The following is an 18,839-nucleotide window of genomic DNA, read 5'->3' as shown; positions in this document are numbered from 1 at the left end:
CCAAGGGTCTGGAAACCAAGCCTTACGAGGAGTGCTTGAAGGAGCTGGGTATGTTTAGCCTGGAAAAGAGGAGACAGAGGGGAGATATGATAGCCATCTCCAAATATCTTCACATGGAAGAGGGAGCATGCTTGTTTTCTCCTACTCTTGAGGGTAGGACTCGAGGCAATGGCTTCAAGTTACATGAAGGGAGATTCTGACTAAACATTTGGAAAAACTTTCTGACAGCTCGAACTGTTTGGGCAGTGGGATGGTCTCCCCCGGAAGGTTGTGGACTCTCCTTCCTTGGAGGTTTTTAAGTAGAGATTTGATGGCCACCTGTCATGGATTCTTTAGCCGAGATTCCTGCATTGCAGGGGGGGGTTGGACTAGAGGACCCTTGGGTCCCTTCCAACTCTAAGATTCTATGATTGTATGATTGCATGTGATAGTGGATAACAAGGTCCTAAATAATGGGATTTGGTGGTTGGCGATTACTCAGGGCCGGCCCTACGGCCAGGCTGGGTGGCGCAGGGCACATGGTGCCGGCCCGCCAGGAGGGTGCCGCGAGCTGCGCCCGCCCACTGGCCGGCCGGTCCGCCGCGCAGCTGCGCCTGTGGCAGCCGCGCTGCGTGCTGCGCCCACCGCGCTGGGAAACGGGGCAGGAGGGCGCCGGAGAGATTGCGCTGTGCCTGCCTGCCCGCCCGCCCGCCACGCAGCTGCGCCCACCCGCCCACCGTGCTGGGAAACGGAGCGGGAGGGCGCTGGAGAGATTGTGCTGTGCCTGCCTGCCTGCCCGCCCGCCTGCCGCGCAGCTGCGCCCACCCGCCCACCGCACTGGGAAACGGGGCGGGAGGGCGCCGGAGAGATCCGGCGCACCACAGCGCCAGGGGCGCTTAAGACGGCCCTGCTTACTTATAAATCACAGGAACGTGTGCCCCACCTCATCTGTCTGAAAGCAACACTTTCCACTCACAAACTGGATGTAAGCAATGGGTGGCTACTTGCCTTGATGGCTATGTTCTGCCTCTGAATGCCAGCTGCTGAGAATCGCAGGTGGGCAGAGTGCTGTTTCAACTGGGTTTCAATTGGGTCCCACTTGCAACCTTGCCACGTATGGGGCACTGGCCTGGTCCAGGAAGCTCTTCTTATGTTCTTACATGCTCCTAAGCAAGATGGTACGGGGAAACAGCCAACCATTTGGAAGATTGCTGGGGAAAGACTGCAGACAGGCTTTGGATGGGAAGTCGAGTTCAGGGACGGAGAGCTGCGGTGGTGCTTCTCTGCAAGCAGCAGTTGCGGCAGGGCATGCAGCAGTGGCAGAGTGGGTGGTGCAGGGAGCAGCAGTGGCAGCAAGTATGGCGGTGGTGGGAGCGGTGCCTGTGGCAAGAGTGGTACGGCAAGGCGGCACTCCCCATTTCACCTGAAGTGGTGAAATGGGACACCCAGCCCATACTGGGGAGCCATGCCTCGGAAATGTATAATAGGCCAGCAAGACCCCAGTTGGCTCCACAAGTCACCTGGTTCCTCCCTGGTTGACCAATGATGGTTTTTTCCCCCTTGCCACTGTCACGGGGGCACTGTGGAGCAACAAAGCTCAGACGCACCAGTTCGTTCAGTTGTTCAGCTGGCACAGAGAATATGTTACTTGGCTCCGACTGGCAGATCCTCTGGTATGAGCCCATACCATTCACAACCATAGAGACCAGTCCGAACCCTCTTTGGCTATTGAGATACATAGGCTCAACCCATAACCTTTAGGGTTAAGGAAGTATGGGGGAAGAAGGTGAACCTACCAAATTTTCAATTTCTGAAATAGATATGTGAACCGCAGCACAGCTACCCTTGGAGGCAGCACAGCAGGGAGTTGGGTTTGCAGGCAGATAAGCACAGAGGGAGACAGAGGCATGGATGGGATTTTCCATCCAGCAGTCACAAGATGCTTACTGGGGCAACCAAAAAGCAAGAGAAAACAAAGCTAATGCCTAATGATAGCAGCAGTCATATTGTGCGGCAAAACTTTGGAACGGTTGTCAGGAGTTTGCTGGATTTTTATTTTTATTTTAAAAAAGCACCAACCAACAACATTATTGCCTCAACAGATTTGCCAACAGACTACTGTACACTTATTTACATAGGGCTGCTTGTCACAAAAGATTGATCCCTCAAAGGACTTTGCAGAAGAGAGCCTTCTGCACACACACAGTGTACGCACCATTGCGCTGGCAAATAGGCATTGACACGACTGATGTGGCTCTTTCTCCATTGCCCACAATGTGCCCGCAACACTGTTTTGCCCTGGCAGTGGAGAACCTCTGGTCTAATCCAGCCTGCCTGCCCCCCTCCAGGCCATTTCTAGCCAACTCTGCCCTACCATCAATAAGGTGACACCATTTTGACCTGCCCCACAACTTTCTGTCAGTTCTGCCCTTCTACTTCCGCCACTTCCTTTGTGCCGGGCCTACAATTTTGTGGGTGAGGGACTGACTGTTAAACCACTCTGAGAAGTGTAGCTCTCCGTTGTAAACTGCCTTAAAATAATAATAATAATAATAATAATAATAATAATAATAATAATATTTATTTATACCTCACCCATCTGGCTGGGTTTTCCCAGCCACTCTGGGCAGCTCCCCACAGAATATTAAAAACATGATAAAGCACCAAGCATTAAAAGCTTCCCCAAACAGGGCTGCCTTCAGATGTCTTCTAAAAGTCAGATAGTTGTTTATTTCCTTGACATCTGATGGGAGGGCGCCACTACCAAGAAGGCCCTCTGCCTGGTTCCCTGTAACCTCACTTCTTGCAGTGAGGGAACTGCCAGAAGGCTGGACATTTTGGATTTTTAAATGAAAAGCAGCCTGGAAATGGAATGAATGAATGAATGAATGGTCAGGGTTGTGCAACTGGGATCTCTTGCAACCCCAGCAGCAAAGATGAAAGGAAAGCAAGATAACTCACAGCATGCAGAACAGAGCAGCCCTCCCCAACCTAGTGCCTTTCACTCACACAAACACATGCCACCTGATATCTATGGAAAAAATTGAAAATGTTATGGTAGATCTATTACTTGTATACATTGCTTTTGGGCATATATATTTTCTCAGCTGAAACACAGCCAGCTCAGTATTGCCTGTTGAAAGGATCCCAGACAGAAGGGCCCAGGAATACCACATTGTAAATTTAAAAAGACATACTTAGGGGAAAATTTTTGAAATCTAAAAATGTAAACTGGCTTGCTTAAGCCCTGCAGTTCTTTTCATTGCTTTCATTGGTGGTCTTCAGAACACCTCTCCAGCTTCAGACATACCTGGAAGGGAAAACAACAACAACCAGGGACAATTAGTGGGATAACTACCACCTGGCAGTATCACTCAGACACCTCATTTGGCTTCTTCCTGGTGACTTCATCTGCTAACTTCATCCATTCATGAATATTCACCAGTTTCCCTTCACACACACCCTGTTTTGTCTTTCACATATCACATCAGCAAACACCAGTCGCCTCAAAGCCTCCCATGCCCTCACACATTAAACATTAAACAAAAACTTCCCTATACAGGGCTGCCTTCAGATGTCTTCTAAAGGTTGTCTACTGGTAGTTACTTATCTCCATGTCTCGGGGGGGTCATTCAGATAACTCTATACCCTCCAACATTTCTCCAATGAAAACGGGGACATCCTAAAGAAAAGTGGGATCAAATCAGAAACTGTGACGGCTTCTGTAAATCCGGGATCATCCTTGGAAAACAGGGACACTTGGAGGGCCTCTGGCTTCAACCCACAAATATATCCACCGGCTTCTGTTGACCGGCTTCTGAACTTCAGCCAGCTGAGATCCACAAACATCAGTTTGCTTCAGTTTTGCAGCATTCACTGGCTTCCAAATGGAAACGCCACCAGCTTCCACCCACCAACTCCTGCCTGCTTCTATGAGGTGCATGGCTAGGCACCAGCCAGCTTCTGACGATGGATATCAGCAGCCTTCAAGCCACAATCTCCCACTCAGCAAGCGAACCGCTCCACAGTATCCCATTGCTGGTTGATCACCTCCTTCCATTCACAGGTTCGCCTCTTCCAAGTGGAAAGAAATTGGGCACAGCTGATTGTCACAGTAGTTGCCAGCTTTGTCCTGTGGGGAGGAGAAAAATGTCTTTCTCCTTGGCCTGCCTTTTTATCAGCTCAGCTGCCAAGTGCAATGGCAGCAGCTGGGGACTCATCTTCTTCATCTCTTCGGGCCTCACAGTTATGGGAGCATCTCAGTAGCGATTTAACTGTCTGCTTGTTTATTATGGAAAGAAATTACAGCCTGCTCTTCATCTGCCCTGATAATGGGCCAGGGGACATCATAAAACTGGGGCAGGGCATGTTTTCCAGCACAAGGGCCACATTCCTTTGCAGGGAACTTTCCAGGGGCCGTATGCAATGACACACAGAAGCTCTGCAGAAGCCAGAGGTTCCCATGCCCCCTATAATCTCTCAATCCAGTCAAGCAAGAAGCATCATCACAGTCGAAGGAAACTTTCCAACCAGGCAGAAGTTCCCGGGGAGAGTGCAGAGAGAGGCTGGTGAGGGACACGGCATGAGAAAAATCTTGAGGAGCAGACAGAATGGCCTGGAGGGCACATTTGGCTCACAGGCTAAAGTTTCCTACCACTGCCATAAAATAAATGATAACTGTAGCTTGTTCTGGTTGCTGAGAGTTGTTGGGAGATGCCCTTTCCCCTCACAGAGCTACATTTTCCAGATTTTCCTGGGAAATCGGGTGCTCCCTGTCAGGAGTATGGGCAGGGGTCAGGCTCTGGGGCCTGTAGTGCTTTGCAGGACTGGGGCCTGCCTCAGCTTGTGCTGGAGAAGCGAGGAGTGGCCACTCAGGTGAGGCCACTTGATACCTCACTGCACCTGGTGGCAGGAGCTGGGAGGGATGAAAGCTCAGCATTTCCCTTCAGCACTTTGCCACAGTAACGCTATCCTTGCCTGGTTGCCTCTGGCCTCTTGCTCCTTGGACCCTTGCCTTGCTGACGCCTTGATCCTCAACCCTTGCCTTGCCGACGCCTTGCTCCTTCACTCCCAGACCTTCGCCTCTGCCTTGCTCCTTGACCCTGCGACTGTCTGCTGCTGGACCCTCAGCCCTGCACCTGCTCCTGCTTCTACACCACCATCTTGGCTCTGGTCCTGACGTCCTCAGCCAGGGCTTCAACCGCCCGCCGACCGGACCGTGACACTCCCTAACAAGAGGGCACGTGTTGCGGTGTGACCTGGCGACCAGACCCTGTGTTGTGGGTGGTAACGTTTGGATGGCCACAACACCCTATTGGAGGTCCCTCGATGCTGGGTGCAATTAGACCAATGGGATGCCAGCAAATTTATATCGAGGGACCTCTATTTAACCCGATGCATGTGTCCCTGAGCTTCCTCTTTGGGGACAGTGCATCGGAACACCCACCCACCTCTCCCTATATTTAGGGCTTGCATGCATGACCTTGCTATGCCGTCGTGTGTCGTCTGTCTTGGGACAGGGGCACGGCAGGAATTTCCCCCACTTGGCTGATTGGCTGGTGCCATTTGGGTTTCGCCTGCCGCGTAGCAAATCACACAACTTGTAAGGTTGCGGATAGGCTCTGGTTCAGGTGGATAGGGGTGGCAGAGCGGTCTGGCCATCCCTATGCAATGGGTATTCCATTAAAGGAATCCTGGGACTCTTGGTTGGTCAACCATGAGAGGGGTTGTGCCGAGAGCCAGAGTCCAAGTGGGCATCTGGCTGGTGGACTGGCTTGACCCTGCCTTCCACTAAGCTGGGTGTTTACCCAAGGCTGACCTATGGTGTGCCCTGGGTCAGCGCTGCCTGCAAGAGTGAAGGGAGCTAGTCGAACCAGAGCCTATGCAACCACTCACTTGATTGTAATCAATAAAGTTATGACCTAACTTCTGCCAAAAACCAAACCAAAAATTTGAGTCTTGTCTGAATTTATTTGGGGAAAGTTAATGGGTCTACACACACAAGAGGGATTGATTGAAAAACCACTCAGGGAATTGTAGCTCTGCGAGGGGAGCAGGGATCTCTTAACAACTCTTAGCACCCTTAATAAACTAGAGTTCCCAGGAAGCCGTGACTGTTTAAAGTGGACTCTCCTTCCTTGGAGGGTTTTTAGCAGAGGCTGGATGGCCATCTCTCATGGATGCTTTAGTTGAGATGCCTACATTGCAGGGAGGCTGGACCAGATGACCCTTAGGGTCCCTTCCAACTCTACAGTTCTATAATTCTATGGAATTTGGTTGTATTTACAGAGATCCTGTCAGCTGCAGGAGGGTGAAAACATCCAGAGAAAATGTACCAAGTGCCACCTAGTGGGGATACCATACAAGGACGAAAGAAAGAAACTGAAAAGTTGGTGCTTTCATTTCTGTATTGCAGGGGTAGCCTTCTCGACATTGTGGACTATGTTCTTTAGTGTTCCTGGCATTGGGCAATGGGGACACATTAAGTATTCTGCTGCCCAGCAGTCTCCCTGTCTCAGCTGACAGAGCTGGTCTTAGAGGAGATATTGAGGACTCCCAAACTGCTGGTTTTGGGGGACTTCAACATCTATGCCAAAGTGACTGGCTTTGGGGTAATTGAGGACTTCATGGCTACCATGACAACCATGGGGCTGTCTCAACATGCCATTGTGCACACTCTGGACCTTGGTTTTTTTTTGGTATAATTTTAGTAAGTTTTTCTATTTTACATTTTAGATTATTCATTTAAAAAACCTTCAATCAATGACATCCCTTCTTCTCTTTCTGTGGATCAGTTTACATACCATAAATCCCTGCATATTTCACATAAGCTAAACCATTCAGTATTCCATTATTACATCCATCAAATTATCTATACTGTTGAATTCATCTTAATGCTGCCAGTGTTTTTAAATGTACACATGTCCACCCATATATTTAGTAAACGTTTTCCAATCTTCTTTAAACGTATGTCCTTCTTGTTCTCTTATTCTATACAGTGGTACCTTGGTTTATGAACACAATTGGTTCCGGAAGTCTGTTCATAAACTGAAGCGTTCATAAACTGAAACAAACTTTCCCATTGAAAGTAATGGAAAGTGAATTAATCCGTTCCAGATGGGTCCGCGGTGTTCGTAAACCGAAAATTTGTAAACCAAGGTGTTCCTAAACCGAGGTTCCACTGTATATTAAATCTTCAAGCTGCAGATATTCCATCAGTTTAAGTTGCCATTCTTCTTTGGTTGGGACCTCTTGTTTTCTATTTTTGGGCTAACAAAACACAGGCTGCAGTAGTGGCATACATAAGAAACCTTTTTTGACACTTGGGCATTTCCCATCTGAATTATCCCCAACAAAATGGACTCTGGTTGTTTTTGGAAAAGTACTTTTAATCCCCCCCAATTTATTTTATAAATTATTTCCCAATACATCCTGGACCTTGCGTTCTCAACTGAGCAGGAAGAGGATGATCTGAAATTGACATCAGTCCCTTGTCATGGTCAGATCACTTCCTGTTGAGCCTGTCTGTTGGACCCACTGTTCAAGAAATGCTGGGTAGACAACCAAATGTATATAGCAAATTCCTGGATTGAGGGCAAATACCTGAAGAGGGAACTTCCTGTTGAAGTGTGTGGGAGGAGGAACCAAATGTGGTTCCCGTAGGCTGAGGACCACACCATACTATGCGCAGTTCTGGGCGTCACAAGTTAAGAAGGATATTGACAAATTGGACTGTGCTTAGAGGAGGACAACCAAGTTGAACAAGGGAATGGAAGCCAAGCCTTAGGAGGAGATGCGTATGTTTAGCCTGGAAAAGAGGAGACTGATATGATAGCCATCTTCAAATATCTTAAAGGCTGTCACATGGAAGAGGGAGCAAGCTTGTTTTTCCCTGCTCTGGACAGTAGGACTCAAGGCAATGGCTTCAAGTTAGAAGAAATGAGATTCCAACTAAATTTCAGGAAGAACTTTCTGACAGGAAGAACTGCTCGACAGTGGAATGGTCCCCCTCAGGAGGCGGTGGACTCTCCTTCCTTGGAGGTTTTTAAGCAGAGGTTGGGTGGCCACCTGTCATGGATGCTTTAGCTGAGATTCCTACATTGCAGGGGGTTGGACTAGATGGCCCTCGGGGTCCCTTCCAACTCTGCAGTTTTATGATTCTATCCTTCTATGAGTAAGTGAGTAAGCAGGGATCCCTGGCTATTGGACTTAAGTAAAGCCAATGTTGTCTTTGTCCATGGAGTTTTCTTGGCAGGGATACTGGAGTGGCTTGCCAGTTCCTTCTCCAGGTGGATCACGTTTAGTCAAAACTCTCCACTATGACCTGTCCATCTTGGGTGGCCCTGCATGGCATAGCTCATAGCTTCTCTGAGTTATTCAAGCCCCTTCACCACGACAAGGCATTGATCCATGAAGGGGGGTCACAAAATTAAAAGACGCCTGCTTCTCGGGAGAAAAGCAATGACAAACCTAGACAGCATCTTCAAAAGCAGAGACATCACCTTGCCGACAAAGGACCGTATAGTTAAAGCTATGGTTTTCCCAGTAGTGATGTATGGAAGTGAGATAAAGAAGGCTGAAGAATTGATGCTTTTGAATTATGGTGCTGGAGGAGACTCTTGAGAGTCCCATGGACTGCAAGAAGATCAAACCTATCCATTCTGAAGGAAACCAGCCCTGAGTGCTCCCTGGAAGGACAGATCGTGAAGCTGAGGCTCCAATACTTTGGCCACCTCATGAGAAGAGAAGAATCCTTGGAAAAGACCCTGATGTTGGGAAAGATTGAGGGCACTAGGAGAAGGGGACGTCAGAGGACAAGATGGTTGGACAGTGTTCTCGAAGCTACGAACATGAGTTTGACCAAACTGCGGGAGGCAGTGCAAGACAGGAGTGCCTGACGTGCTATGGTCCATGGGGTCACGAAGAGTCGGACACGACTAAACGACTAAACAACAACAAAGACAAAGTGTTTCAAAGATAGGCTGTCCTGCTGAACAACGACACAGATAATGAGCCAGATGGATCAATCTTCTGACTCAGTATAGGGCATTTCCTGTGTCCCTGCGCAATGGGGCCTCAGATCCTGCTGTCAACTTTATGCTGCTATAAAAACCTAGCAAACTGCCTTATACCAAGGGCACTGCAGGAACTCCTAAATACAGCACACCAGACCATTTCCAAACGTTTTGCTCAGCGTTGCGCAGCCATGCTGCAGTGTGAGCACATTTGAAACCGAAAGCATGGAAAGAGTGGCTGACTTCAAGAACGGCAGTGAAAAATAATCCCTCGTGGTGCAAATAAAAGGTCACCATGACGGCACTTGGCTTATTTACTTTAAAAAAGAACAAGACTCCGAGGTTAATGCCCTTTAACTCTTTGTAGGACTTTCCCCAAATTACCAAAGAGTAACATCTGTGCTTTCTAGAGCTGGCTGGTTTCAGTTTTGGTTCTCGGAAGCGAGGCCATATATGCAAAGCGAGCAAACAGTTAGGGGGCTCAAAGAGAATTTCACTGTGCTCCAGGAACAGGAACTATGTCAATTCATATGTGCAAACCCCCATTGTATACAAACGCCTGGCCCCCAGAAGACATTTTGCTGTCTCAGGTGACGATCAAGATGACATTCTTCTTCCCACCCCCCAGTACAATTTATTATTTGTAAAATACCTTTTCTAACAATTGCAGTACAAATGCTAACAGGCTCAGACTCCCACATCTCTGACAAGGAAAGGTTATGAATTCAGAGGGCATCTCGGTCCAGGGGGAGACCTTCTTAGAACTTCCAGCACCAGGCAATGCCTCAATGCCAGCTCTTCTCCACCCTGAAAACGTTGCATTAGCATCTTCAGACCCTTGACCCATAGTACAAGACTGGGGACAGGGTAGATCTAGCTGGCAGGCCTGCTAGGCTAAAGGGAATTTGGAGGCACTGCTAGCAAAGCCCTGGGCACTCAGCCGGCCTTCGGTGTTTGCATAATTCCAGGAACGGCTGTGCGGGCAAAAAAAGAGTCACTCGATGCCATTGTGATGTCAGGTGATTGACAGCCCTGCCCTCATGCCAGACCTGACTTGGCAGTTGTGGGGGAGATGAGGATCCAGCTTAGTGATCACCCATGCAATAGATCGTGTGTGTATTTGTGTGTATGTGGAGAGGTAAATGATGCAGATCTGTTGTTTTGCAGTAGCCCCGCATTTTCTGCAGTGTCAAATTCTAGCGTCAAAAGCACAGGCCAGGGCAGGAAGGAAAGAGGGAGTTTTCAGTTGGTTGGTTCGCTATCTCCAGAGTTAAAAGCGCCTGTCTTTCCTGCGTCTTTGAGCAGGTCTCTGCTACCTGTGTGGGCTTGCAAAGTGACCTTTCTCTCAATGCAGTTGACTACACAGTAAAATGAAGTGGCACGTTTCCCACTAGGTGGTGCTCCAGGATGCAGGCAAAGCTCTTTCAGTTTGAATTTACTGCTTGCTGTCTTTACCCTGCTCTTGTGTGGCTTCTTTCCCTCTGTCTCAAAGTGATATTGGATGTTGCAATGCTATTTTATTGCTATTTTTTTTGTTTGGTTTTCATCCTCGTGCGGCTCCCTGGGGTGGCCTATTGATTGTATAAATAAACTAGCTGACCCGGCCACGCGTTGCTGTGGTTCTTTCCTGTGATTCTCACACTCTGTCTGGACAAATGACTTATCCTGCCCCCCCCACCCCCGGCTCATCCCTGTCCCGACCCATGAGGTATCTAGCCCCCTCCCCCCACCCCACGGGACATCCATGTGACTGGCCCCACTCTGTCCCAACCCATGAGTTATCGAGTCCCCTTCTCCCCCCCACCCCTCCAGCACATCCCTGTTACTGACTCCACCCTGTCCTATTTCATGAGCTATTGAGCCCCCCCCCCCGTCTGAGTCCTCTGTTGTCCCCGGGGAGTGTTGGCCCCTCTCCCCTGTATCTCCATATCTTGGCCCCCACCATTGGAGAAGGAACTGTCAGGTTCTGGGTTCTATTTCCCAGTATGCACTTTTGTCTGAGCCCTCTGTTGACCCCAGGGATTGTTGTCCCCCCTGTATCTCCATACCTTGGCCCCCGCGGAGGGCTGAGGAGAGGTGAGGGTCCTTGGGGGGGTCTTGGTCTTGTGGGGGTGGGAGGGTTGAGGAGAGGTGAGGCTCCTTGGGGGGGTCTTGGTCTTGGGGGGAGGGTTGAGGAGGTGAGGCTCCTTGGGGGGTATTTGTCTTGTGGGAGTGGGAGGGTTGAGGAGAGGCTCTGTTCGGTGGGGGGTCTTGGGGGGAGGGGAGTGTTGTGGAGAGGTCAGTGAGTTTAGAGGGTATTGCTGTTGGGGGTGAAGGTTGTGGAGGAGGTTTGTTGCGGGGGGGGGGAGTTTAGAGGGGGTGGGTCTGCATAGGTATGTGAGTGGGGGGGAGATTTGTTACATTAATGGTTCAGCGGTTAGGGAGAAAGGCTGTTACATCTGCGCGCGCAATGCCCACATTTTAAATATATATATATATATATACCGCTCTAGCATTGCCGTCAGATAATCTTTAGGTAATAAAAAGTTAAAATTCCAATGAAATGCTTATGACGTAACAACACATTTGGTGGCCAAGAGAGGGGGGCACACATCCGGACTTCCTTTTGTGCCATGTTTCTAGGCACAGTGTTGGGGCACTTTTGGTCTGTTTGTTTTTTGCCCTGGCACATTCCCGGCAAAAAATGGCAAAAAACTGAATCGGGGCAAATGGCAACCTGCAGAAAACCCAAATTTGTTCTAATTCAGTGTCAATGTATTCCCAGGAAAAGTGTGTGTGTTTCTGCAAAGAGCGTTTAGACACAGAACTTCAAAGTGCCTGGAAAGGGTGGGGCAAAAGATAAGTGAGGATGAGCTCAGAGTGCACCCTAGTTGGGGTCTGCGGTCGGCAGAAATGCAGAAAAGTGGTTAAACGTTTGAAACACACCCGAAATTCAAGAAAAACATTCTAGGAAGTCACATGGTTTCTTGAAAGCTGTTGCCTTTCTTAGCCGTGAGGCAGGCTGCAAATTACAAATGCACACAGACAAAAATATAGAGGCAAGAGCTAGTTCTCAGTCACGCACTTGGCAGAGATGGGTTTTTCCCTAGAGAGCATTTGCATCTCTGCAGCTGTCACTCCGGATCTCCAGGCTTTGCACGTAGGTAAAATCCCCATGTTGCGGACTAAAGTGTTTGGGAACTGCTACCCCACATAGATATGAAGCCTCCTGTTTGACCTCATAAGGGTTTTTCTTTACCTTTATGGGGTTAAACAGTGCTTCAGTTCAAGTCAAGACTGGAGTACCATCATTAAAAGCAATGTGTTCCCACTTTTAAGCCATTATGGCTTCCCTCAAAGAATCCTGGGAACTGTAGTTTCTTAAGGGTGCTGAAAGTTGTTAAAAGATCCCTGTAGGATCCCCAAAAGAGGATGTATCTGGGAATTCCCGGACATACGGCAACCCTACACTAACTGCAATGTCTGAACCGACTTCAAGAGTAGCCCAAGAGTAGACTACGCATTGCAGTAGTCCAGTCAAGCTATTCCTGTCCAGGAGCAGCTATGAAGCTGGAGAAAAGTAGTCTTGGCCACTGAGGAAATCTGTGCCTGCAGTCACAAGGATAGACCTAGGAGTATTCCTAAGCCATATACCTTTATGGGCTGTGTCAGTCAAGAAGGGCGAGGGTTGAGAATGCATGCAGACACCTGCATACTAAGAAGCACCTTCTCCATGCCCAGGCCCTAAGCTACTGAAGGGGCCCATTATATGTCCAGCTGTCCTTTGTCAACAACAAATTGTCACTGTTCTTTGTGTTGAATATATGCTATATGATAATATATGGACCTACTAGGTATCTAAAGCCATTTGCACATGTTGTCATGCAACCAGTCCATGCAGAATGTAGGCTCTCTATATATAGAAATGAGCAAACCAGTGGTATTTTAGGGCGCAAGCTAGCAGGCAGGGCCCATAACTTACACCATAGGAGCCTACACAACACAAAACTCTGTTGTTGGATGTAGGTTTTATTTGTTTTTTTTATCTTATATTTTGGAAATGTACATCCAGGTGTTTTTTCCTTTAAATTTTTTGGGCCCCCCCAAGAGAGTGGGGCCCTAAGCTACAGGCTAGCTTGTTTAGCTTATACATAAATCTGGCACTCTCCCTGGACAGCATCAACCAAAACGGATCCCAGGAAACTCAAGTAGATGGAATGTTGAAATCCTCATCTGGACATGCTATAATCTGCGGTGATGGATTTGGGGTCATGCCTGAGCTTCTGAGCGGTGTAAGAGTCGCTCCGAAAGAAAGGGAAAGAAAAATCCCATGATTTATTCAACCAATGAATAAGTTGCATTGGTGAACTTTACACAACCTGGCCCGCCCACCCAACGGGGAAAAACCCAAATTCCCAAATGACACTGTTAGAACCAGATGAATACATAGGATGGTTTGTGATTCTTACTGAATAAACAAAACAAACTGACTGTTGTCAAGAGTGAATAAAGAGGCCTTGCCTTCTTTAGAATGCAATTTGTTCTTTCCCCCGTTTAGTATCTCTGCTGCTTTTTTCCATCGAGTTTGGAATTTCCACTCTTCTCCAAGAGTTTTGTATTGTGGTTTGCAAGAATACTGTGCCATTTTACAGAATGCCTTTTGGCTTGTAAAAGTTCCCTTACATGTAAATGCAAAAACATTTCTGTGGCCCAGATGCTTCATTCTGTACTTTCCTTGCAAATTAAGACAGTTCTGCCAGATCAGGCCAAAGATCTTTCTATCCAGCTTCCTGTTTGCCACTGTGGCCAGCCAGATGCCTCCACGAAGCTCACAAGCAGGGCATGAGCGCAATAGCCCCCCCCCTCTCATAGTTAGTTTTCCAGAGGCTGGTATTCTGAGCTTTGCTGTCTCAGGTCCTGGATGCAGCATAAGGCCAGAATGACTCATAGAATCATAGAGCTGGAAGAGACCACAAGGGCCATCCAGTCCAACCCCCTGCCAAGCAGGAAACACCATCAAAGCATTCTTGACATATGGCTGCCAAGCCTCTGCTTAAAGACGTCCAAAGAAGGAGACTCCACCACACTCCTTGGCAGCATGGGCTCCATGGGCTGAACACCTGTTTGGCCCACAGGTGGTCCCTGGTTCAGTCCCCAGCATCTCAAGCGGGATGTCCCCTGTCTGAAATTCAGGAGAATCCATGCCAGTCATTGTAAACAATATTCAGCTAGATGGGAAAGCCATGTGGGCAGGATTCAGCTAGCTAGTCCTGCTAGCAGAAGCCCATGCAAGGGCTTTTTCTAGTGCAATGGGGCTTCCCCACTCTTTCCCTCTGCATGTTCCCCATGTCTGTCCTGCCCGCTGCTGAAGAATGCAAATTCCTAGGACCCTATCTACCAAAGACTTTAATGCACAAATCAGGTTGGAGCTCAGTTACAGACTATGACAACTATGAGCTTTTGGGGGGGCGGCGGCGGCGAAATTGTTGAGCTTTTTTGTGGGGACACCATTTTCTTTTCACAGCTCAATTCCAGGGCATGTATAGCAGCCCAAAGATGGCCCCATATTTACAGGTTGCAAGGTGCAGCAAGTACTTAAGAGTTATAGACATAGGGCAAAAGCACAAGCTAAGATGTTGATCCAACAGGATCCAACAGGCAACATGCCCCCCTGCCCCTTCCTTTTGAAGAGTGGTGTGGGCACATAGCTGCCAAGTTTTCCCTTTTCTCGCGAGGAAGCCTATTCAGCATAATGGAAAATCCCTTAAAAAAGGGATAAGTTGGCAGCTATGTGTGGGCACAGTGTGGCAAGCAGAGTCCCAGGACTGGGCAAGCAAATGGGCACTCCCTTGCGTGGGTCTTGTCTGCAAGGCTTGCTTGTCCTGGGACTGGCGTCTTGACGTCCTTGAACCCCAAGTTCAAGACCTGTTGAGAGCTGAGAGCAGCAATTTCTTTCTGCTCCTAAATGCCAATTCAATTTGCCTTAAACTAACACAGTATACAAATGGATCTTTATTCAGTGATCCAGGGTGGGGGAGTGGAACTTCCTGTGCAAAGACAACCTGAGCTTCTGGGGAAAATTTACAAGGGGAGTGAGTGGTGGAGGGGCTAAAATCTAAGATCTGATGGGAGGAAATGGGACTACATGATCCACGCATTCCGCAGTGTTAATTTGCTGTTTTAGTTTAAGTGGATGAATAAGTGAGCCTCCATCAGGCAGCTGAACAAAGACAGGTTTTAAATTGTGCAATAAACACAAGAAGAATGCTCTGAAGGCCATGGTATTCGCTTACACAGGCCTGTTTCTGTAGGGTAACTCCTCTGTTTGTTCATGTTAGCTAAGACTTCTCCCCAAGTACTGCTTTGTGCTAAATGCCAGATTTACCACCCAATGTTCTGCTGACATTGATATGATTCCCACCAAGGTCACAGGCACCAGGGTGGAGTGGAACTAACTGGTGCCGTCCTCTGTTTAGGACTGGCCTGATCATGCTTCAGTCGTAGGCACGCAACTCTCCTTTTGGTCTAATTTCTTTTTGTAAGTACGCAGCCCATCTTCTTGCATCTTCTCGTTTTTATTTTAGCTCAGTGGTTTTCCACGTGGTGCATCTTTTATGATCATGGGGTCTGATTCCTCATGTTCAGAGGGTAAGACCATGGACCTGGAGGGAGGACAAGAAGGAATTGCCCACAGAGCCAACCAAACAGCAGGTCCTCACTGCCCCAAAAGCTCCAACTAGGAATTGGTAGGGGAAGGATTTCAATTTGCATTTAAAGGCAAACTGACCTAATTCACACTCCCCAAAACAATGAATGAATGAGAACACAGCCATTCTTCAAAAGTCACCCTCCCCCAAATTCTGCAATGCAGTTCTCCAGCCAAGTAATGTGTAAAAAGAAAACCCCACACAAATAAATGCTCCAAAAATAAGACACCGTCTTATATTTATTTTTCCTTAAAAAACAAACAAACACTATGGCTTATTTTCAGGGGGTGTCTTATTTTTTTCCCTCCTCCTCCTCCTCCTCCTGCCACGGCCAGCATTGCTGCTGCGCCTATCACTATGTCTTATTTTCGGGGTATGGCTTATATTCCTTGAATGCTTAAAATCCTGCTATGGCTTATTTTATGGGTATGTCTTAAAATATGAGAAACAGGGTATTTGTGAAGTGAAACTTGTGTAGGGAAATGGACTGTAGTAGGAGAAATGCTTTGCAAATATGTAATACATTAGGGAAAAATGCATTCAAAAATGTGTCTTATGAGAAATTCGCACTAAAATGCTGATGAATTTAAGAAATAAATGAATCACTAAAGGATGTGGAAATGTGGAGAACTTAAGACTTTAAAAATGTGAAACAGGGAGCAACTGATTTGCCCATTCCTACATATAGCACACTAGCCATGCACTGTGGCCTGTAAACTCTCCCTCCCTCTCCCTCTCCCTCTCCCTCTCTCTCTCTCTCTCTCCCCCCCTCTCTCTCTCTCTCATATTCTGCTTTTCCCCCAGACAGGGACTTGAGGTAGCTTATAGAAAACACAGAAACAGCTAAAAGATCACACACACACAAACAAGCAAGTAAACACACACCACTCTTGTTTATTTTATATCCTTAAGCTGGATCATGTGACTCCTCCTTCTTCCTTCATCCACCAACCATGAGCAGCAGCGGTGGGAGAAGATGCTGCTGGTGGGATGTTCTCTTCCATGGGACCCTCCTAGACATAACAGCCCTTGTCTGGACCTGAAAAAAAACCTGATTGTGTCTTTCCATAGTTGATCCAGCTTATCCACACATTTGGGGTTTGCATGCCATCTCAAAGGTATTCTCAAGACGCTCCAGAAGCAACATTTTCATGTTTGGGGGAAGTAGCCATCCCCACCCTTTCTCACCAAATGGCTTTCAGCATCTCAGAAGCACTTTTGAAAGCTCAGCCATTCTACAGGAAGTCCATTTTCTTCTCACTTAAGGCCGGCTGCTATGTTAGACTCTGGCACATGGCATTCGTTAGCTCTCTGGCTCGGTTACACAAATATTATCTGGCCCAACTGTATGTGTTTCTCCTTCTACAGTTATGCTTTTCAGTCTGTCGTCTGGCACATTTCTTTCATTGAAGCCGCAACAGGCAGTCGTTGCAAGAGGGATGTGAAAAGGCCAGGAAGAGCAGTGGACAGGAATGATTGCTAAATTATTATTTTTTAAATAATTTTGGGCTGGGTGTTCATCAGTATGCAGATGACACCCAGCTCTACCTCTCTTTCAAATCAGAACCAGTGAAGACGGTGAAGGTCTTGTGCGAGTGCCTGGAGGCGGTTGGAGGATGGATGGCAGCTAACAGATTGAGGTTGAATCCTGGTAAGACAGAAGTACTGTTTTTGGGGGTCAGGGGGTGGGGGACTCCCTGGTCCTGAATGGGGTAACTGCGCCCCTGAAGGAGCAGGTGTGCAGCCTGGGAGTCATTTTGGACTCACACCTGTGCATGGAGGCCCAGGTTAATTCTGTGTCCAGGGCAGCTGTCTACCAGCTCCATCTGGTACGCAGGCTGAGACCCTACCTGCCCCCAGACTGTCTCGCCAGAGTGGTGCATGCTCTAGTTATCTCCCGCTTGGACTACTGCAATGCGCTCTACATGGGGCTACCTTTGAAGGTGACCCGCAAACTGCAATTAATCCAGAATGCCGCAGCTAGACTGGTGACTGGGAGTGGCCGCCAGGACCACATAACACCGGTCCTGAGAGACCTACATTGGCTCCCAGTATGTTTCTGAGCACAATTCAAAGTGTTGGTGCTGACCTTTAAAGCCCTAAATGGCCTCGTTCCTGTATACCTGAAGGAGCGTCTCCACCCCCACCATTCAGCCCGGACACTGAGATCCAGCGCCGAGGGCCTTCTGGCAGTTCCCTCATTGCGAGAAGTGAGGTTACAGGGAACCAGACAGAGGGCCTTCTTGGTAGTGGCGCCTGCCCTGTGGAACACCCTCCCATCAGATGTCAAGGAAATAATCAACTACCTGACTTTTAGAAGACATCTGAAGGCAGCCCTGTTTAGGGAAGTTTTTAATGTTTGATGTTTTATTGTGTTTTTAATATCCTGTTGGAAGCTGCCTAGAGTGGCTGGGGAAGCCCGGCCAGATGGGCGGGGTATAAGTAAATAGTAATAGTAATAATAATAATAATAATAATAATAATAATAATAATAATAATTCAATCAGCACAGACAGGTGCTGACCCAGGTTTTGGGCCGGGGTTGAACTGTGATTTGGTGGGGAGCATTAAAGAAAAAGAGGAGGGAGAAAGGTTGTTTTCTGCTGCTCCAGAGAAGTGGACACGGAGCAATGGATTCAAACTTCAAGAAAGAAGATTCCACCTAAACATTAGGAAGAACTTCCTGACAGTAAGAGCTGTTCGGCAGTGGAATTTGCTACCAAGGAGTGTGGTGGAGTCTCCTCCTTTGGAGGTCTTTAAGCAGAGGCTTGACAGGCATATGTCAAGAATGTTTTGATGGTGTTTCCTGCTTGGCAGGGGGTTGGACTGGATGGCCCTTGTGGTCTCTTCCAACTCTATGATTCTATGAAATCCCCTTGACATTGGTGGGTAGCAAATACTCCGGTCTCCCTAAAGTGTAAAAATCCATGATTTAATTGCGTCCCAAGAATTTTGATCCCATGTTACACAACAGTAGGACCTGCCCTGCCTTCAAATTCGAGCTTCCAGACTTTTTTCCTCTCCTGTCTTACTTCCAGCATAAACCACGTATCTGTTATTGCTTTCTACTTTCTCTAGTAGGCAAATTCTAACCCTTGGCTTTCAAAACATGCTCCTAAAAGCTGGAGGATTGGAAGGGATCAACGACACCTTTACTAAA

The sequence above is a fragment of the Zootoca vivipara genome, chromosome 1 (assembly GCF_965207765.1).
Source record: "Zootoca vivipara chromosome 1, rZooViv2.hap1.1, whole genome shotgun sequence".
NCBI lineage: Eukaryota > Metazoa > Chordata > Lepidosauria > Squamata > Lacertidae > Zootoca > Zootoca vivipara.
This window is presented reverse-complemented; position numbering follows the sequence as displayed.